At 45.2% G+C, this 22,200-nt stretch overlaps 1 pseudogene; it reads left to right on the top strand.

Moving 5' to 3' along the window:
* Positions 1 to 17,451: 17,451 nt before the first annotated feature.
* LOC127208460 (60S ribosomal protein L6-like) lies at positions 17,452 to 18,221 on the top strand (annotated as a pseudogene).
* The last annotated feature ends 3,979 nt before the right edge of the window (positions 18,222 to 22,200 follow it).

Here is a 22,200-nt window from a genome sequence, read left to right as displayed (position 1 = left end):
TTATTTCTGTTTGGGAGATGGGGAAGAGGGTTGGGCACTAAGAGATTACATAGATTTAAACAAAGATTTTTCTGAAATCATACCATAATTGTTTATATATTTAAAACCACTTGCCTGGGATGCTGAAGATGACATTTGCTGTCTACCAATGTGCTGTTCAGCCATCTCTATGTTGTTGAAGGATTGTGAACAGAAATTTTAACCCCTGCCGATCTTTCCCTTAGATATTGGCAAATATATTGTGAAAAAAAAGTGGCCCAAAGTTTATGGTTTTGAGTGATCGTTGTTGTTTTTTTCTTTTCTTTTCTTTGTGTGTGTGTGTGTGTTTCTTTGTTTTATTTTTTATAATGCAAGGGGATGGGAGTGGAAGAGCCCAATTCCTCCAATATGCAGGCAGACTCATCCCTGAGCCCCTCCCCCTGCCCCTGGGGTGGTCCCTTACATGGAAACCCACTAAAGAGTTCTGGTTTTACTTCATGCACGTTTGGCAGTGGAATTTGAATAGAACGACCATTAGAGTCCATACGCTGCAGCCCTCAGCTTATTCTTCCCCAAGAAGAGTAAGACTCATTTTATAATTGAGTTGGATTTTAGCCACAGACTTTTAAAAACTCCCTTGAAGGACCTTCTATGCCATCTTCATTTCATGCCGCCCCCTCCAAGCATCAGTGTGCTTTGGTGGGGTTAGCCCTGTGTCCCAGGTGTTGGGTTTGTAGGACCAGATGTCCTCAGGGACCACAGAGCTCTATGGCAGTGCTTACAGGTGGTTTGAATAGTATTTTCAGTGGATCTATTTGCTCAGGCTGCAGCCTTGATCCGTCCTTTGGGTTTTCCCACAGTGGGAACCATTCCCTTCCTGGCTCTCAACAGCATTTGTAGGCTTGGAGGCCCTATTCTTAGCAAAGACACATACTGGGGCTTAGAGTTTGAAACTTAAAGCCAACGAGGGCACACCAGGGTGCTATAAACAGCATGCCTATATGTCACTGAGCACTCACATGTGGCAAACCAAGCTCTCCTGAGTGGCAGGCATGGCCTTGTGCCTCTGCACATAAAATACAGCAGGTCTTACTGGGACAAGGAACTGCTTCTCTTAAACTCCAGGAACAGTGTCCCTTGTGTTCCACCTTTAGAATATTACAGACTAGATGTGTTTAGGGTTGGCTCCGTGATGTCCTTGTTTGCGTGCGTGCGTGCGTGTGCATGTGTGTGTCTGTGTGTGTGTGTGTGTCCGCAGCATGAGCACTGATGTATTGGCCCAGGTGTGGTGGTACACATTTGTAATCCTGGCAGTAAAGAGATGGAGAAGGAAGATTCTGAGTTTTGCCTCAGCTTGGGCAACATCGCATGAACATGTCTCAGAGAAGGAGAGAGGAATTTTAAAGTTGGTTACATCTAAGACAAAGCATAAGGCGTCAAGGCATGGAGGGAAAGCAAAGTCTTTCCAACCTCAAGACATTTTGAGATTTTTGTCTTATAAATGTTTTATATTGTATGTTGAATATATTCCTCTCTTCCTCCTCCTTTTCTCCCCTTTCCCCATCAATTCCCTAGACAGTTTTACTTCTACTTTCATTTAATATGTACACACATGGTTTTATGTGAATATATAAAATTCAGTAACCACAAATGGGACAAAGCAGAAAACTTGAACCTGGCATCTCCAGTTGGGATTACATGCACAGTCTCTGTTTTCGGAGTCTGAGTCCTGACTGCCTCTTACCGTGGTGATGCATGGCTTTGAGCCCTTTACCCTTTCCTGAGTTGATTTCCTGGAGCTGGAGTCTTCTGGTTTTTTCCAGATAGAGCCCCTCACCTGGACTTTGTTAAAGCTTATTAAATCTGATCAAATAGTCTTATGTGTTTCCCCGATGGGACCATTTCTCCAGAGCCAAGATGGGGTTTCATTTTTCTGTCAGCTGCTGGTGTTTTTCCATGCAAGTGCGAGCCTATAAGCACTTTCTGAATATGATATAGCGTGCTCTGGTCAGAGGAGACCGAGCAGGCCAGGTGTGCAGGGAACAGTTTGTGAACGCCAACGAGTTTCACAAATGTGTTCCATGATGAAAAGTTCTCAGCTTTCCCATTGGCGGTGGTCAGACCGTGTAACTGGAGCAGACCAGTGTGAGAGAACACTTTATTTCTGCCATTATGATCTGTTGATGTGGCTGCAAGCAACCTGACAGAAGGGTGAGAATGCTGACTCGGTTGGTTGGTTCAGGGTGGTGCATCTACAGATGGTGGAGAGCCCACTCTGATTTGGGTTTTTCCAGCTGGTGACAATCTGGCTTCATCTTGGTGATGTCATACCCATTTGAGTGGCCAGCTCGATCCCCACTTTTCCTTTCCTAGCTGTACTCTCATATCGTTGAGATCGGCTGCTGCCCAGTGATGGGTGTCTGTGATGTGGTCAGTTCTGATCTTTCTAGCTTTTAATGTTTGGCTTGGACTTGCCTTGGAGCCTTTGATCACTTATCTCTTGCTGTTTGGACACCAAATGGCCCTTGACCTTCTTTGAAAGAGCATGCTAAAAATCGTAAGGCTGAGGCTGAAGAGATGGCTCAGTGGTTGGGGGCACTGACTGCTCTTTCAGAGGACCTCAGTTCAGTTCCCAACATCCACATGGCAGCTCACAACTGTAACTCCAAGATCTGACAGCCTCACACAGAATACATGCAGACAAAAACACTAAGGCACATAAAAAATTATACACACACACACAAGTCTGTATGTATGTATGTATGTATGTATGTATGTATGTATGTATGTATGTGTCTCCTAAGGCCTGCCTTCTCTCTGGGAAGCTACAGTTGGGATAAAGCACCTGGAAAGAAGGAAATTAGGAGTGATCCCTCTTTGGCCCCCCAGGGCATCTGGGGGAGGTCCAAGCAGATAGAGTGGGCATCAGTGGGGCCACTGTTGTGCTTGGCAGCACAGAGACATGTCGGACACGTCACTGCCTGGGTGTCCATGACATCATCTGGCATCTTGGTCCTGCTTCAGGGCAGTTCTCACATTCGCCTCCATACACTGTGAAGTGAGCATCCGAAGTCCTGAAGCATCTGAGCTACCGGCATGTTTTTTTTTTTAAAGGCTTCATTGTGACATTTCCAGTGTGCAGAACTGTTGAATCACGTCGCAGATATCTCTATCCCATTGTTCACATTCTTCAGATTTAGATTCTGTTTCTCAATATACAGTTGATTTGCCTCTTTTTACTTAGCTTGTTTGGAAGTAAGATACAGACGTCATGAAATCCACCTCTGGATGTCGGCAAAGACAGCACATTCCCGGGCATGGGGATACAGCTCAGCAACCCAGGGCTTGCCTTGCAGGTGCAGGGCCCTGTCTCTAATTCCATTAATGGGCAAACACCCATACACCTAAAATAGAAAAAAAAAAAAAAAAAAAAAGACCAGGGCTGGAGAGATGGCTCAGCAGTTAAGGGCACTGGCTGCTCTTCCAGAGGCTCTAGGTTCAATTCCCAGCACCCACATGGCAGTTCACAACTGTCTATAACTCCGGTTCCAGGGAATCTGACACCCCCACACTAAGCTCATAAAATAAAATTAGGTAAATTGTTTTAAAAAATTAAAGCGGGGATGTTTGGGGTTAGATAGATGGCCCTGGACTTACCAGAGCCCGAGTTCAGATCCAAGCACTCATGTCAGGTGGCTTGCAAGCAAGGGATTCTACACCCTCTCTGGCCTCCAGAGGCCACCGTACATGCATGCACATTCCTACACACATGTACACGTAACTAAAAATAAGATTGTTTAAATTAAAAAGAAACCTTAGTTTAAAAGAAAAAAGAACAGATGCTCAGATTCTTAAATACGAGGAGACACTGCTGCCATAAGTGTGTGTGTGTGTGTGTGTGTGTGTGTGTGTGTGTGTGTGTGTGTGTGTGTTCACCACATGCATGTAGTGTCCGTGGAGGGCAGAAGATGCTGTTATACCCACTGGGACTGGAGTTACAGGTGCTTGTGAGCCACCACATGGATGCTGGGCATGGAGGCTGGGTCACCTGAAAGAGAAGCCAGTGCTCTTAAGCACTGAGCCAACTCTTCTGCCCCACACTTTGTCCTTTAATATGCTAACTTCCCCAGTTAGCCCTACTCTGACATGCACCTATGGCTTGTTAGACTGTCCAGGATCCAAGCCGAGGATACACAATGCATTGGTTGCACTAACTTCTTAGATCTGGGTTAGACGCCCCCCACTTTTTTTTTTTTTTTTTTTTTTTTGATACAGAGTCTCACTATGTAACCCTGGCTGTCTTTGAACTCAGAGTACTGGGATTAAAGGTCTGCACCACCATGCTGGGGCTCATTGAACTCTTTTGTACAACTCCAGCCTGGTGCCCTGCAGACTGTCCCACGCTGTATTTGTCTGCTTCCTCCAGATCAGATGGGTTTGTGTGATTGTGTTGAACACCAATACTATCCAGGCCCTGGGAATTTCTGTGACAGCAATTGAGGTACAGACAGAGTGGATTTGCCTGCTGTTGCCTGTTTACTTGACTGTGCTTTGCTGTACCCTTCCTACTGTTGTTAGAACTCTGACTGTGCCAGTCTTGAGATCCTGTTCCTTTTTCTCCAATAATCTTTCACCTAGTAGCTTTAGTGTTGATCACTTGTCTGAATCTATAGTTATACTGGGGGTTGAAAATTATGACTTAAAATTCTGTACTTTTTCTAGTGGGTTTATTTTTATTATTATGAGGGTGTTTGTGTTATGGCATGCATGTGAAGGTCAGAGGTCAACTTTGTAGAGTTGGTTCTCTCCTGTTTCACATGGGTTCTGGGGCTCACTCGGGTCATCAGGCTTACACAGAAAGAGCCTTTCTTTTCGGGAGAGCCATTTTGCTGGCCCCGTGGATTTATTTTTCATTCACTGTGTTGTAGTATCCTATTGTCAATTCTTTTTTATGCTTAAACATGTTTAAAGTTTGTCCAGCAAGAGAAGACAGCTCTTGCACTTTTGCCATGTCCTCTTGACTCTATGAGCTCTTCTGAGATGTTTCAGGCTGGCTTTTTCTTTGTCCCCTCCCTGGACCCAGAGATTTCATCCATAAGTCCTAGTGTCTTGTACTGGGAATTAAGACCCAAGACCCAAGCCTGGACTTCATGTTCTTGGGAGAATAGAGCTGAGGCATTTTATATGGAGAGGCTTCAAGTATATGGACCAACAGGAGCAACACCTGATACCATGGGCTTCATCTATTTTGTTGCTCTTTTTCTATTTCTACATTGACATTTCCCCCCAATGCCAATATATTTATGAATTTTTGTTATAATATACAACAATGGTATTAGAAATTTTATTTATTGGCATTAGGATATGGAACCTAGGGCTTTGCACTTGCTAGGTAAATACTCTACCACTTAGCCACAAGGACCTTTAAAAATGTTTTTATTTTGTGTGTGTGTGTGTGTGTGTGTGTGTGTGTGTGTGTGTGTGCCTGCACTAGCCACAGTGCACATATAGAGGGTCAGAGTTGCAAGAGTTGGTGCTCTCCTTCCCCTGTTAGGTTCTAGGGATCAAACTCAGACCATCAGGCTTGGTGGCAAGCACCCTTACCCTCTGAGCCATTTCATTGGCCTGAAATTGTCTTAAAATTTGAGATAGGGTCTTGATAAATGACCCAGGCTGGCTTTCAACTTGTTTGGTAGCCCAGCAAGACTTGAACTCATGCTCTTCCTGCCTGAGTCTCCCAAGCCTCTGGGATTATAGGCTGCACACTTGGTTTAGTGTCAGAACTTTTAGGTAGATAGATTGCTAACAACACACCTACTATGAGAAGGCTGGGGTTTCTTTGCAGCCCCCTATTCCCTTAGACTATTTCCCTACTTCCCTAATGGTGCACAGGACAGTGGTTCTTTCTCTTGGAAGTCATGAGTTTGGTATGCAGCTAAGTTCATCTGTGTCTATTCTACTGAAGGGTAACCTCTATCCTTTATTTTGTGTGTGCACAGTCTAAGCGCCACCAGGAGTACCACGTTCACATTCCTCCGTCTGTTTCCACCCTCTACTCTTTCTCTGGTTTATCCGTTCTGGATCTTTCTCCTCTTCCGCCCCCCCCCCCCCCCATCCTCCCGTTTCTTCTACCTTTCTCTCTTTCACCTTCCTTCCTTTGGCCTTCTTCCTTCCTTTTTTCCTCCTTCCTTCCTTTCTTTCTTTGTTTCTCTCTCTTTCTCTGTTTGTTTGTTTCTTTCTTTCCCTTATTAAAAACCAGCATAGCAATATAGTTGGCCACACCTGTGAATCCTACATCCGTGTATTTAAACAAACATGGGTGGAAAAGGTTTTATAAAATTTCATCTGTATCAAGCATATTTAAGCCTTTTACTTTGTTGTTAACTGAACAATATAATATAGCTATCTATATGCATTTACACTATATTAGGTATATAAGGAATCCAGAGATAATTTAAAGTATATGGGGTTGTATGTAGGCCATAGGTAAATACTACCTCATTTTATGTAAGGATTTTGTAGATCTGCAGATTTTGAGGATCTGAAGAGAACAGATTCAACCCCTGACAGCTACCAAGATATGACTGGTCTTTCTGTTTTGTTTGTTTATTTATTTTTATTTATTTGTTTTTTGAGACAGGAATTCTCTGTGTAGCCTTGGCTATCCTGGACTTGCTTTGTAGACCAGGCTGGCCTCAAACTCACAAGATCCGCCTGCCTTTGCCTCCCAAGTGGTGGGATTACAGAGGTGAGCCATCCCATGAAGCCTGAGTTACAGGCAGTTGTGAGCTACCGGATGTGGGTGCTGTAACTAAACCTTGGTCCCCTTGGAGGAGCAGTGCGTGCTCTTAAACACGGAGCCGTCTCTCCAGCCCCGACAACTGAATCCTTACAGTTGTGCCTGCCAGCTCTCTGTTACTTGAGATAAATCAGCTTATAAAGTGAAAGAGAATGTTTTGGCTCACAGTTTCGGAGGTTTGACCACGGTTGATGCCCACAAGCCAGTGAGCTCCACTGATTTTGGACCTTTGGGGAGACAGCATGTCACAAGCAAAAGCATAGAGCCAGCTTCCCTCTAGGGTGGCTGCTTCCAGGCCTGCTGCTAATGGGTGATTCAGCGTAGTCATTTGTATTTCTCCTATGTGTGCTTTCATGTATATGGGATATTTATGGGTTTTGTATTGTTTTAAAAAACTATGATTTGCTTTTGTCCATTGTTTTAACTTTCAACGCTCTTTTATACTTGGAGAGTTCTATACTTCTTGAGCTCAGCTCCCTCCTTCTATGCTGCCTGCCTGTCCTAGTTAGCTTCAGCTGTCAACTTGACACAAACCAGGGGTTACCTGGGAAGAGGGACTCTCAGCCAATAGGAAGAATCGCCTTTATCACTGCCCTGTGGGCATGTCTCTGCAGGCATTTTTCTCTGATTGCTGGTTGATGTGGGAGGGCCCAGCCCACTGTGAGTGGAACCATTCCCAGGCAGGAAGGTCTGGGCTATAGAAGAAGCATGGAAGCAAGCTAGTAAGCAGTATTTCTCTCAGGTGTCTGCTCCAAGACTGCCTCTACGCTCCCATCTTGAGTTCTTGGCTTGCCTTTCCTAGAGATAGAAAGTAAACTGCGAGCCCAACAATCCCTTTCCTCCCTCAACTTGCTTTGGTCAGTGTTTTATCACAGCAACACAAGGCAAGCTAAGACACTGGCTATCACTCGTACCACTGTTCAGATGGACCAAACAATTATTTCCTTCTCCTGGTCCCTTGTCCTTTGTTTGATCCTGAACCCTAGTCTCTTTTGAGGTTAGAGTGGGTAATTATTATTATTATTATTATTATTATTATTATTATTATTATTATTATTATTTATTTATTTGGTGATGGTGGTCATGCCACAGCATGTGTGTGGAGAAAGTTAGAGGACAGTTTGTGGTAGTTGGTTGTATCCTTCCACCATGTGGGTCCCTGGGGTTGAATTTAGGCTGCTGGCTTGATGACAAGTGCCTTTACCTGGTCATCCATTTCAGTAGCATCAAGACTAATCTTAACATGCTAATCTGTGGCCGGGTGTGGTGGCACATGCCTTTAATCCCAGCACTCAGGAGGCAGCCTGGTCTACAAATTGAGTCCAGGACAGCCAAGGCTACACAGAGAGCCATGTCTCAAAAAACAAAAACAAAACAAAAAAACAAACAAAACAAAAAAACAAAAGCAAAAACAAAAATAAAAAAGAAACAAAACAAACCCATGCTAATCTGTGTATCATTTCCATTGGGTGAGCAATTCCTTAGCAGGCTGTTGAGGGGCCTTTCCATAAGCCAGGTGTCTCCAATCCCCAACTCCCACTCACTCCCCTTTTGAATCTTCCTGCTTTGAGTTCAGAGCTCAGTCCTTGGGAAGGTCTTTGTTGATCCCTCTCTCATTGTTTCCAGGTGTCATGGGCTCAGCTATTCCATGGCCTTGTTTTATCCCAAGACTGGAAGCTTGCTGAGGGCAAGATGTGGCCTAGTTCTCTGTAAAGACTAGTAAGGGATTCTAAGAATTTTTTTCCAAAATTAAAAAAATTACTTAAAAAAAGTTATACTTAAGCCAGGCATGGTGGTGCAGCACTTTAACCCTAACACTAGGGAGGCAGAGGCAGGAGGAGCTCTGTGAGGTTTTGCTCAGCACGCTCTACATAGCGAGCTCCAGGACAGGCAGGATGACACAGAGAAATCCTTTCTTAAAACAAAACAAATCAAAACACAAGGGGCTTGGGCAATGTCATTTTAAAAAAAGACTCTTACTTATTTGTTTGCAACTGTGTGTGCCTATGTGTATGAACCACAGTGGAGGCCAGAGGGCAACTGGAGGGAGGGAGTTTTCTCCTTCCTCCATGAGGATTCTAGAAATAAAGTCATCCGGCCCAGCAGTAGCTTTTGCCCGCTGAACCATCTTGCTGGCCTCTTAAGCACTTTTTTGGGGGAGGGGGTGGTTGAGACAGGGTTTCTCTGTGTAGCTTTGGATGGTCCCGGTGGCAAATGTCTGAGAGTGGCGTTGAGAGTGAGTAGCAATCATGTGAGTAGCACTCAGAGCCCCTGCTAGCTAAGTGGTTCAGATTTCAGCTCTGAAGTGCAGCATCACTGCCGTGGACAGGAGGTACAATTAGTGTCACCACAGACACTGCCAGCGCTGTTCCCATCAATCATTAGTATGAGGTTGGAATGGGCAATGAGAAGCAAGTTCAGCTTAGAACAGAAGAGCGGTGAGAGACCTTTTAGAAAGCCGCTGCAGTCTGCCAGAAAAGAGGCTCCCGCCTCTTAGGGAACCACAGGATAAATTCTCCTCTTTCCCTCCCTCCTTTCCTTTTCTTCCCCTTCTTTCCTTCCTTCCTTCCTTTTTTTTTTTTTTTTTTTTTTTTTTTTTTTTTTTATTTTTTGGTTTTTCGAGACAGGGTTTCTCTTGTAGTCCTGGTTGGCTGTCCTGGGCTCGCTTGTAGACCAGGCTGGCTCGAACTCACAGAGATCTGCCTGCCTCTGCTAGGGTTAAAGGCATGCACTACCATGCCTGGCCTTTTTTTTTTTTAATGACTTTATTTTTATCTTATGTTTATGAGTGTTTGCCTGAATGTATGCCCAAGCACACATGCCTGTAGTGTCTGAGGAGGACAGGGAATGGCATCAGACCCCAGAGATAAGTTACAGATGATTGTGAGCTGTCATGTGGATGCTGGGAATTGAACCAAGGTCCTTTTGGAATAGCAGCCAATGCTCTCAACCTCTGAACCATTGCTCCCCCACCCCAAACCCCCAGTATTTTCTCTTATATTTCTGATTGGGGGCCTAGCCTTTAACAGCTGAGCCATCTCTCCAGCCCCAGTATTTTCTCATGAACATATCATTTTCTACTAGCCCAGCTGGCAAGAGGATCCCGTGCTGAGTCACGTGATAGATTAGAGCACACAATCTGGAACTACTTCTGCCATGGGGATGGTGTCTCCGTCTATAGAGTCCACAGTGCGTCTCACGTCTGCCCACTGGGACCTTGAACACCGTTTGTTCAGAGAGAGGGTCTGCTTAGTGGACCCCAGGCCTACACTGCAGTGTGGTTGTCCCCTTCACCTTTAAGACTGCCACACCCTATATCAATAGTTAGACACCATCTGCCAGGCCACAGAAGTCACTTTAAATGGGCTTTGTCAGAACTGGAACAGGATTTGGGGCACAACTAACCACAAATCAGAGTGAATTGGCTCGGTGGTGTGGCTCCTGGTCTGTAAAGGGTTAATGGCACTGAGCTAATCTTTCCTCAGCAGCCAGGTTTCCCTCAGCCCTCCCAGGCTATCCCCAAGAGCAGCTGGTTCTCTAGGCCTCAGAGCTGTGTCACACTGAGGGCAAGAGAAAAACTCTAGGCTCTGCTCAGATCCCACCCCTGTGCAGCCCTCCCTCCCCTCCCCAAAGTCCCCCTTAGCCAAGGCGTTTCATTCCACTGGACATCTGTTGGGTTCTGTCTGTTACTTTATCCAGCAGGCTTATGCTGCTTGGAGAGGGTGACTAAGGGGAACGGGAGTATTTTCAGCCAGGGGCCATCATCGTTGCTGGATCAAGTGTCTTTTTGGTGCCCTGGATTTCAGGACAGGTGTGTTTTTATTCAGGAAAAACAGAGCACTGAAATTAGAAGGCTAGATTTCCCTTCCAAAACATTACACCCCCCACCTCCAGCCCTCCCAGCCTATGCCACTTAGTAATGGCAGCCACCATTTTGCTTGTAGAGGAGCCATAAAACCCTAAACCCGGAGGCCCAGCTTCTGATCTCTTCCTCAGCTTCTAATGGGGCTGTAAATCCCTGGAGCCATGCTTCCCTCCGCTCTGTGTCCAGCCTCAGCCTTGCCTTAACAGCCTCCAGGACTGGCTAGTAGGTGTTGATGGGGTGCTCAGGGCTTGGGAGGGGTAGGCAGTTATCTTCACTGGGAGACCACACAGTTACTGGGTCCCTGAGCCCTCCTTTCAGACCAGAGATGCAAAAGAGAAAGTATAGAATTGGAAAGTATCCAGGCTGGGCTGTCTCCAGAAATTACACCTGTCCTATGGGTGGGGCACTTTCCCCCTTATACTTTTTTTTTTTTATTTTAGTGCTGGGAATCAAGCCCAAGGCCTCACACATGCTAGGCAAGTGCCCCACCATTGTGAAGCATTCCTAAAACTCTCATCCATCAATAGCATCAATGTATAGGCATAAAATTTACATCCTTTCAAGAACTAATTATTTGGGGGCTGGAGAGATGTCTCACTGGTTAAGAGCACTGACTTCTTTTCCAGAGGCCCAGGGTTCAGTCCCCAGCACCCAAACAGTGGTTTACAACCACCTGTAACCCCTTCTGACCGCCTTGGGCACCAGGCATACACAGGTACAGGCAGATAAAGCACCCATACCCATAAAATAAAATAAACAGTCCTTTTATCAAAGTTATAATGCACAAAGATGAAGCCAGATAGTAATAGAAGACGATGGCCAATACCAATTTATTCTCTTCCCCTCACCTTCCCCCATCTTGGTCCTAGAAGGGGCCAGCCTCACCTTTTCTGTGTTTCCGGTTGTAGTTAATCCCATGTCCAACTGATATTGTTTTATTCATGTTTCTCAGTTTTTCCTTTGTAGACGCCCATTGGTTTCCTGCTGTGGGGCATGAGAGCTTGGCTCTCCTACACCGTGACCCCATCACTTCCTTCCGCTCAGCTCCCCACACTTTGCTCCTATCAGGGCACTGGTTCAGTTGATAGTGTTTGCTTTATTGTGAGTTTGCAGAATGTCCTACAAATGAACTCTTATCTTTTCCCCCAAACCTGCTGCTGCTGATTTAAAAACACATTCACACGTTCTGTGTCTGTTGTCCATCCGGAGTGGGTGTCTAGTCCTCTCTTTCAACATAGCCACTGGATTCTGAGGGACAGGATCTCACTGAAGTGACACTATTCTGGTGGGTACCAGATCAAAAGGGGCTGGTTCAGAGTCCTGAGCCACTGGGAAGAAGCCTGGTTCTCTGGAAGCCATCAGACTGGAGAGATGTGATGAGTAGAAATCGTATAAAGATACAGAGATGTTCCAGGGGCCCTACTGGCTTACCCTGGGCTCTCAGACTCTGGTGGAAGCACCAGATATGGGATTGAGAAAGGCTCTGAGAGGAACCAGCCCCACTTCCCCTGACAGCTGCCCAGCTGAACCGTCTCATCTGCCATGACCATTACTGATTCCGTTTTATGTTAATCATTTACTTTGGTTCTGCCCTTAAAATCAATGGGCAGTCTGTTGTTCTCCTGCCTCCCTCTAATGCCACCTAGTCCGTGCCGCTGTCATGCAGCTGAGAAGCATCATCACATTTCCTCTAACTGCAGCAGCATCCTGCTGCATCCCAGGAGCTTATTCTAAAGTATCAGGAATAGCCACCATGCTAACAAGCGAGTCAGACATGTTGCCTTCAGCACACAACCGCAGCAGCTCCCATCTCAGAGGAAACGTCTCACAATGCAGGTCTGCAGGCCCCCATATCTGGCCCCTCAGAACTCTGAGTTTGCCGCTCCTTTCCCCTCCCCCTTGACAGTCCTTGACTGCATTATGCTTGTTTCATTACCCAATGTATGAGTCCATCTCAGCCTGTTTCCCATTTAAAAACTTACCTAGAAATCTATTGTCAGTTGCTCATTCTACCCCCAGGTTATTAAACATTTCCAGATACTACTTTCTACACCCTAAACAGATTTTGTTTTTTGTTTTGGACTGCTTGGACACATCCCTCCTGGTACTTACTATGCTCTTGCCTCTCTGGACTGGTTGCTTTTCCACCTGCTGTCATCCTGAGAGTTCTCAGATCTCTGATGTGATGGTCCAGCAATCCTCAATCCATGTGAGCTTTCTTAATTTACTTTCTTATTTTGTTGGTGCACATTCTGCAGTAGCTTTTTTTTTTTTTTTTTAACTAGATGCCCATTTCTATGTACACCATGCACATGTAGTGCCTGTGAAAGCCAGAAGAGGGCATCAGATCTCCCAGGAAATGGAGTTACCAGCAGTTGTGAGGTGCAGGAAGACAGAACTGGGTCTTCTGCTAGAGCAGCAGTTTCCATTAACCACTGAGCCACCTCACCAGCTTCCTGGAAACGCCTTATTCCAGCTTCATATCACATTAGAAAACAGCTGTGCTTGTCACTCTGCCTCAGGCACTCACTTCACATTACACTGATCGTTTGGTTAGAATGTTCTAAGTTGGAAATCATTTTCACACTTGAGTTTCTTGAAAGGATAATTTTCTAACTTCTGTACAGCTACTGGAAAACTCAGCACTACCGGCTCCCAGTTGTTTGTTTATTCTGGTGCGTTAATGTCTTTTCTCCAATTCTGGAGTTTGAATATGAAGTTTGTGCTGATGTTTCTTGGTCTCTATCTGGGTCTCTATTGAGTGTGCCAGGCACATAGTGGGGCATTTCAATCTGTAGTTGTCTGGGTATTAACAGGAGCCCACATCTTAGCACAGCTGGTGCAGGGTTGGAGGCAATATTAGACACCAGCACACAGACCCCAATACCGGCTAAAATGGGAACAAAGACCTAATCCACTGAAGACCTAGTCTATAGTGCCAGGATCCAGGAAAGTCCCTAAATATTTACCTTGTGGCTTCTTTAGTTCTGCTTCTCAATGGCTGTTCTTGCTAACTGAAGTGTGTCAATCAAGATGTGGGCTTTGAGCATAAAATACAAAAGTCAGCGAGGGTCGGGGATGCATGATTTGGGCAAGTTCACTGTCAGCAACCCGTACTTCCTATTCAGCTTTAAGACTGTCTGTGTGGAGCCAGGCACAGCAGGGCAGTCAGGATGCAGAGGCAGGCAGAGTTGTGTGAGTTTGAGGCCAGCCTGGTCTACAAAGAAGTTCAGGACACAAAAAAGTCCTGTCTCGGAAAAAAAAAGGTTGTGTGTTCTCTGATGGAACACAAGCATACTGTTTTTATTATAATTTCCTTCATTTTTCTCTTCTCTCTTTATCAAAGTATTTTTAGTTGGAAATTGGACTTTCTGTCCAGATCCTCATTCCCATCTTTCTTCAGTTGTAACAATTGAACATCGTAGCCTGAAAGGCTGAAATCTGGCATTAGAGCCCCATGACATTCAAAGTGATTTTGACATTGGAGCATTTCATATTCAGTATTCAGGTTAGGGATGTTTAGTCAACAAATCAATGCAAATATTCCAAAATATTAAAGCCCCTCCCCCAAACACTCTCAGTCTCTAGGTATTTTTTTTCCCCCGAGACAGGGTCTCTCTGTGTAGCCTTGGCTGTCCTAGACTTGCTTTGTAGAGCAGGTTAGCCTCAAGCTCACAGCAATCCGCTTGCCTCTGCCTCCCAAGTGCTGGGATTAAAGGCGTGCGTCACCATGCCTGGCTATTCTAAGCATTTTGAACAAGGCATACTCAATATGAATATTGACATTTCCACTACAAGATGTAGACAGTGTGTTTGTCAGATTTCTGTTATTGTGACAAAACACTGAAGATAGTCAACTTATAATGAGGATAGGTTTATTTTGGTTTACAGTATCAGTGGTTTCAGTCTGTGGTAAGGCTCTGTTACTCTGGGCCTGGAGTAATACAGTGTGTGATGACAGTGGCACATGGTGGAGGTGCATGGAGGTGTGAGTCAGTGTGTGATGACAGTGGTGCATGGTGGAGGTGATGGAGATGTGAGTCAGTGTGTTATGATAGTGGTGCATGGAGGTGTGAGTCAGTGTGTGATGACAGTGTCGCATGGTGGAGGTGCATGGAGGTGTGAGTCAGTGTGTGATGACAGTGGTGCATGGAGATATGAAACAGAGAGAGAGAGAGAGAGAGAGAGAGAGAGAGAGAGAGAGAGAGAGAGAGAGAGAGAGAGAGAGAGAGAAATGGTGGTGGTGGTGGTGGTGAATCAGGCTTCTAATATCACCTTCGCGGGCATGTCCCCAGTGACCTATTTTCTTCCATTAAGTTCCACCTCCTAAAAGGTTCCACTTCTTTTAGTGGAACAAATTAGTGTCCCTCTAAACAACAGCACAACAGATTAGTCTTTGGTGGAGCATTAAGAACCAAGCCAAAAGCCAGGCAGTGGTGGGACATGCCTTTAATCCCAGCACTCGGGAGGCAGAGGCAGGAGAATTTCTGTGAGTTCAAGGCCAGCCTGGTCTACAAAGAGAGTCCAGGGCAGCCAAGACTACACAGAGAAACCCTGTCTTAAAAAACCAAACCAAACCAATCCAAAAACAAAAAAGAACCAAGCCAAAGGTAGAACATTTGCTTTTTTTCTTTTGTATTTTTATTGTTTTATTTATATTTATTTACTTTACTTTTTGAGATTATAATTACATTAATTCCCCCTTCCCCTTTACTCCCTCCAACCCCTCCTATTTCAAATTTATGGCCTCTTTTTGTTTTTACAAATGTGTGTATGTTCCGAAATAATTAAATACAGCCATTTTAGTTTGTACAATGCTACTTGTATGTATATTTTCAGAGATGACCACTTGGTATTGGTAGTCAGTTGGTGTGCTCTTCCCTGAGGAAGACTATTTCTCCCACTCACAGCATTCCTTGGTTGTGTGTGTGCACATCAAACACACACACACACACACACACACACACACACGCAGTGGCTGCAGAGGCTTTTATATGGAGTGTGCAAGTCAAAACGACTCTGAGATTCCATCTTACACCCATCAGAACAACTAAGATCAAAAACTCAAGTGACAACACATGCTGGCGAGGATGTGGAGAAAGGGGAACACTCCTCCATTGCTGGTGAGAGTGCAAACTTGTACAACCACTTTGGAAATAAATCTGGCGCTTTCTCAGAAAACTGGGAATAGGGCTTCCTCAAGACCCAGCTATTCCACCTTGGAATATACCCAAAAGATGTTCCACCACACAACAAGGACATTTGCTCAACCATGTTCATAGCAGCCTTATTCGTAATAGCCAGAACCTGGAAACAGCCTAAATGCGCCACCACATCTGGCTTCATCCTACTGGTTTAAAGCATTTTATTAAAAGGTCTGTGTGTGAGGTGTGTGCACAAGAGCGAGGTGCCCATGTAGGCCAGAGCCCGGCACTGGATCCCCTGGGATTGAAGTTACAGACTCTGGCAGTTGCTTGCTGTGGGTACTTAAAACTGAATTCTGGTATTTTACAAGCGTAGTATGTGTTCTTAACTGCTGAGCCATTTTTTTCAGCTCTCAACAGACCAGCTTGAATCTCAACCCTGGCACTGGAGATCTCTCTGTCCAGTGGGCAAACAGTTCTCCAGGGGCTCAATTTCCTCATCTGTCAAATGAAGATGCCACTAACAACATCCAAGTCACTGAGCTGTCCTGAGGACCACAGAGGTAACCAGCCCTGTGCGGAGCTCAAGAAAGCTGACCACCACTGTCGTCTTCTTTCCCAGTTTAACCCCCCTGCAAACCTTGGTGCTCCAGACACCACAGGAGAGGAGGCTCCCTACGTGTGCAAAGCTTTTCCAATGGCTGAGGCAGAGGAAATGTGATCTTGATTTTGTTTGTAGCTTCTACTACACTGCATAGCAACGGAGCAGCAACCGAGTACAGCTGGTCCACCTCCCGAGGCTGGCAGCTTGCTTTTTAAAAACATATCACAGAGACTTAAAAACCATCCCTGGAACTTCTACTTTTGTATCACATCGAGACAGTTATAGTAAAGATGGTATCTGATGCTTGTTTTTCTCAGAGTGGCTCTCATCATAAAAATACTGACAACAAATTTCCGGTCTCTGTGCTCTTCGAAAAGTGGTTAGAAACCAGTCACCATGCTGCCCTCTAGTGAATCGTCGTGATTTGCTTGCAGTTGGGAGGGTAGTCCCCTCAGACTCTTCTGGATCATTAATTAGCACAACCAGTTGGAAAGAAGCTAGCTTGGCCCAAAAGGATGGTTTGGGCCATTTTTTGTTGGTGCTAACAGTAACTCTTGGAGGGGTTGCTCTCTTCGTCCTGACCTGCTGGAGACTAATGAGGAAGCTTATGAATGACCAGTGCTCGGTTTGTTATTTGTTACTCATCGTTTCAGGCTCATTGGAAGATATGGCTTTGCTACATACCAGGATTCTTTAAAAATGACCTCATTTTCTACCGTTTGAACTATGAGGTTTGGGTTTCACTAACGTTCTGTTCTCCCAGATCTAGCTCTTCCAGTTGATGGGTTCATGGGCTCCATCACTCTAGTTGGCGGCAGGTCCACAAGTTTGCCCATTATTCCCTGGTAGTGTGGGAGTGAAGAGAGCAGCCTTGGGGCTGGAGAGATGGCTCAGCAGTAAAGAGCACCATCTGCTCTTCCAAAGGTCCTGAGTTCAATTCCCAGCAACCACAGGGTGGCTCACAACCATCTATAATGAGATCTGGTGCCTTCTTGTGGTGGGCAGGCACACATGTGGGCAGAATGCTGTATAAATAATAAGTAAAATCTTTTTTAAAAAGAGCAGCCTCTTTAAGAATTACTGTTTATAGAACAGAAGTGGGGACCATAGTCCTCTTGCAGCGTAAACCCTGTCCTGGTTGGAGGAATTGGCAGGTACTCCTGATCTGCGATGTATTCCAGAAGGGCCTTGTACAAAAGGAAATACTCAAATGTAAAGTCCAAGGTTGAAAAGAAGAAAAAGGAGAAGGTCCTTGCTACTGTCACAAAAGTAGTCTATGGTGACAAGAACGGTGGTACTTGGGTGGTGAAGCTTCGAAAAATGCCTAGGTTTTATCCTACTTGAGGACGTGCCTCGGAAGCTGCTGAGCCATGGCAAAAAGCCCTTCAGTCAGCACATGAGAGAGCTGCGCATCACTCCTGGGACCACCCTGATCATCCTCACTGGGCACAGGGGAAGACAGTGGTTTTTCTGAAGCAACTGGGAAGTGGCTTGCTGCTTGTGACTGCATGGACCTCTTGCCCTCAATAGAGTTCCCCTGCACAGAACACAAACAGAATTTTGCCTCAACACATCTACAAAAGTTGATATCAGTGAGGTTAAAATCCCCCAAACACCTGTGACGCTTACTTCAAAAAGAAGCAGCTGCAAGCCGAGGCACCAGGAGGGTGAGAAGGAGAAGGAAAAATTACAGAGCAGCGCAAGGCTGGTGAGAAAACTGTGGGCTCGCAGATTGTGCCAAAGATTAGAGCGGTTCCTCAGCTGCAGGGCTACCTGCAATCTCAGTTCTCCCTGACAAACGGGATGTATCCTCACAAACTGATATTCTAACTTGCTACAATTAGAGAGCTTCATACCCTAAAAAAAAAAAAAAAAAAAAAAAGAATTACTGTTAACATTAACAAAAATGTCCCCAAACATCCCTTCGGGTTAGTCCAGCCTCGTCAAACTGGATATGCTACTGATCCAGAACACACTCAGGATACACCCTCACCCCAATATGCCACCAAGGCAGATTATTTTAAGCCATAAGCTGTGGAGCAGCTGTGGTACAGGCAACTTGTATGTCTCTCTTCTCTGCTGCATAACAGGAAGATGTCACCTGATCAGCCATGCAGAACCCTTCCCACTGGTGCAGGGAAGTCATCCTGAGATGTGTCTGCATAAACACAGCTAAATGACAGAGCTCTTGTCTTCTACACTTCCCCAATATGTCACCCAGCAGGTTATAATGGTCTGTACCCTCTTTCCTACGGTCTAGTCACTTCATAACAATGCCTCCTGTCAAAAAGATATATAACTCCCTCCTGGCTTGGGCCCGAGTCTAATTGATATTTGCTATTTCTTTGTGTGTGTGTGTGTGTGTGTGTGTGTGTGTGTGTAGTTTCCAGGCATGTTAATATTATGCTAACATTAATTTCAACAAATTGTATGTTTTCTCCCTTTATTAATTTAATTTTCAGGTTCCCCAGTCACTGAGGGAAGGAGATAAACTTTCTTCTCTATGATCGCACGTGGGGAGCTGACCATGAGAAGGGCAAGTGGTGGAGCAGTGGCCTCCACTCTCCAGGGAAGTGTCTCTTAGTGGGCTCTGCTTTTGGCTGTTTGTACTTCATCAGCCTGGGCGGCTGAGCCCCATAAATGGCAAGAGACAAACCAGCCACACAAGCAGCCCAGTGCACCCTCGCCCTGACTCATCCTGAGTTTCAGGCAGCTTTATATGCCTCTGAGATGTTAATCCCCAAGGCTGAAATCCAAGCTGGTTTCCTGTCCGAGCAGCCAGGGCCAGTGGTGATGATGAGCAGCCGGGCCCTGCGTTTCTTCTGGAACACAAGGGATCCCTTCACCAGGCATGCAGCCACAGCAACAAAACGCCATTCTTGAATCCCATCAGCAAAGGAAATGGGTCCAAGGGCAAAGACAACCTTAAACTCATGTTCTGTTCCTTGCTGAAAAGCGAAACGCGAGGGAAGGAAGGCCACCGGAAGGAGAGAGCAAGCACACGCCCTAGACCTTGACTGCAGGTGTGGGTTCTGGGACCCACTTTCTTGAGCAGCCTGGGGCTGGGATGCAGATCTTGGGCCTGCTTTCAGAGACATGTTGCCAGTGTTCAACAGCAGGCCCTGTGGTGCTGTCAGGAGACACACGGCCCTGCCAAGTCCCACAAGAAGATGCATATTTGTATTTTCCATGGTCTAGACCACAGTCGTCGCCTGGCCCATGTGAGTGCCAGGAGACAAGGATTTACAAAGAGCGTGTCTTCATCACCCTGAGCTGTACTTTAAAAAAGAACCCTGACCAACAGCCCTGATTTGTGTAGTCAGTATGTGTGTAAAGTTTAAGGAGACTGGCAGGAGTCAGTGTGTAACCTTTGCTATGCAATTCTGATTTTAAATACCTACCACAGCTCTGGAGACCACACTGTGGTGCAGCCTTTGGAGGAGACCCTGGCCCACACCAGGATTTGTTACCGTCCTGATCAGTTGGAAACCCGGTCTTTGGGTCTAGTTGGTGTGCCAGAGAATTTCTTCATTAAGAATGAAGACAACTCTATCTCTAGAATACTCTTCTACGCGTGGAATTTGTTAGAACTGCTAGACACAAGCCTTATGTGAATAATAAAAAAAAAGTTCTTCAAGTGTGTGTGGGGGAACTCTCTGCATCATAAAATACAGCCCAGAGCTGGGTGTGGTAGCCCATGCCCGAAATTCTAGTACTTGAGAAGTACAGGCAGGTGGGTCTTGTGAGTTCGAGATCACCCTGGTATACTCTGATATATAGGTGTGTACCCTACATACACCAGGCCAGTCAAGGGAGTTTACAACCATCTGTAACTCCAGCCCTAGGGATTCTGACTTCCATGGGCACCAGGCATGCACACTGTGCTCATATATACATGCAGGCAAAACATTTACACAATAAGATAATAATATAGATTCTTTATAAAATTTCTTTGTTGGCCCAGCAGTGGCAGCACATGCCTTTAATTGCAGCATGTGGGAAGCAGAAGTAGGCAGATTTCTGATTTCAAGAACAGCCTATAGATAAGAGTTCCAGGACAGGGAGGGCCACATAGAGAAAACCTGTCTCAAAAAACCAAAACCAAAACCAAATCAAATTTTTTGTTTTAGTTGTGGTGATAAGATATAAAGGAAATGTTTATAATAAGTGGACAAATAGGAAATTCATTATAGATATAGAAACTTTAAATAATAATTGAATGTTCTTAAAATATGTTTTGAAATCAAATCATTCATGGACGCAGAATAGAAGCAACAACAGTGAACTTAAAGACAGGGCAATAGGAATTATTCACTCTGAAGAACATAGAGAAAAGCATTTGTTAAAAAAAAAATAGTGGGCTGGAGTCACGGCTCAGTCAGTAAAGGATCTATGGCGCATGCATGAGGCCCGTTTGTATTTCCAGGATCTATTGAAAAACTGGGCGTGGCTGCACATGGGCCATCATTGTCTTACTGCGAGACAGTGACTGGCTACTGAGCCCAGCTCAGTCAGTGAGCTCCAGGTTCAGGAAGAGATCCTGTCTCAAAAACTACAGTGAGGTTCTCAACAGCACCACCTGGAACCAACAGGAGGCAGAGGGAACTTGGTCTTTCAGCTCAGCACAGCTGTGGCAGCAATTCACTCTGTATATATTTTTTATTTATTTCCTATCATTTATTTTCCGATCTTGCCTGTATGTGTCATGATGATTTTGCTCTTGTTTGTGTATTGCTCAGTTCGGTGGGAGGACCATTGCTTACCTTTCTCTACACAGCTTACCGTAAAATGTTTTTTCACTATACTCAACTCTATCGCACACATTCCCCCTCTCATTTCATTTTAAAAAACTTTGTTTTATGTGCATGGGTGTTTTGCCTGCATGTGTGTCTCTGCACCACCTGTATGCAGGGCCTGTGGAAACCAAAAGACGGTATGAAATCCCCTAGGACTGGAGTTGCAGATGGTTGTGAGGCACCCTGTGGGTGCTGGGAATTGAACCTGGGTCTTCTGGAAGAACAGCTAGTGCTTTTAACTGCCGAGCCATTTTGCCGGGTCCACTACCCCCTATTATTTTGTGTTTTCTTTCTCTCATCCATATACCCTCCTATTTTTACTTCTTAATTAGAAGTTTCTATACGTTAATAATGTCTAAAATCTGTGCACCATAACAGTACCCCAACTTTCCCCTCCCAGCTACATTATCACTTCAGTCGTCTGCTTTTCAAAGTTGACCTGATTGTTTATGCTTCTTTCCCCACCCTTAATGTTAGCCATTAAAATCTGAGCACTAACCATATTATCCCTGTTTGTTTTTCCTCTGACAGTTATTGGAGGGGCTGATGTCGTCAACTTGCTAGTACAACATTTGCATAGTATGGCTGCTCTTGCAGCTAATGTCCTCCTCAGGTAGAGAGCTTATCAGCCACCCTGAGCTTCCACACCAAGGAGCTATCTTCTGAACCATGTTCCACAACTCTACAGAGTTCAAGTACTATTTGCACACTGCAAATACTCTGAAAGACAACAGCTGGTGAGAAAGTGAACTAGAGAAATAACACTAGAATTTTCTTATTCCTTGTAAGTTTTGGGATGCAGCCCAAGAGCGGGTAATCACTGTCCCTGAGTGCTCCTGGCCCACTCTCCAATATAGCTTTTCTGTACACTAAGATAGGCAGAATTGTCATCATGGTGCATAGCACTTTATGGCTGGCTCTGACGTCAAGAACCTGCTGAGCCGTTTTGATGTTAGTTTAAGATGCATCACATACCTCGCAGCTTGGATGGAAGTCACTTTGCCCTGACCACT

The sequence above is a fragment of the Acomys russatus genome, chromosome 25, assembly GCF_903995435.1.
Source record: "Acomys russatus chromosome 25, mAcoRus1.1, whole genome shotgun sequence".
NCBI classification, from domain to species: domain Eukaryota; kingdom Metazoa; phylum Chordata; class Mammalia; order Rodentia; family Muridae; genus Acomys; species Acomys russatus.
Note: the sequence above shows the minus strand (reverse complement) of the source record. Positions and strands in the feature narration are given on the sequence as shown.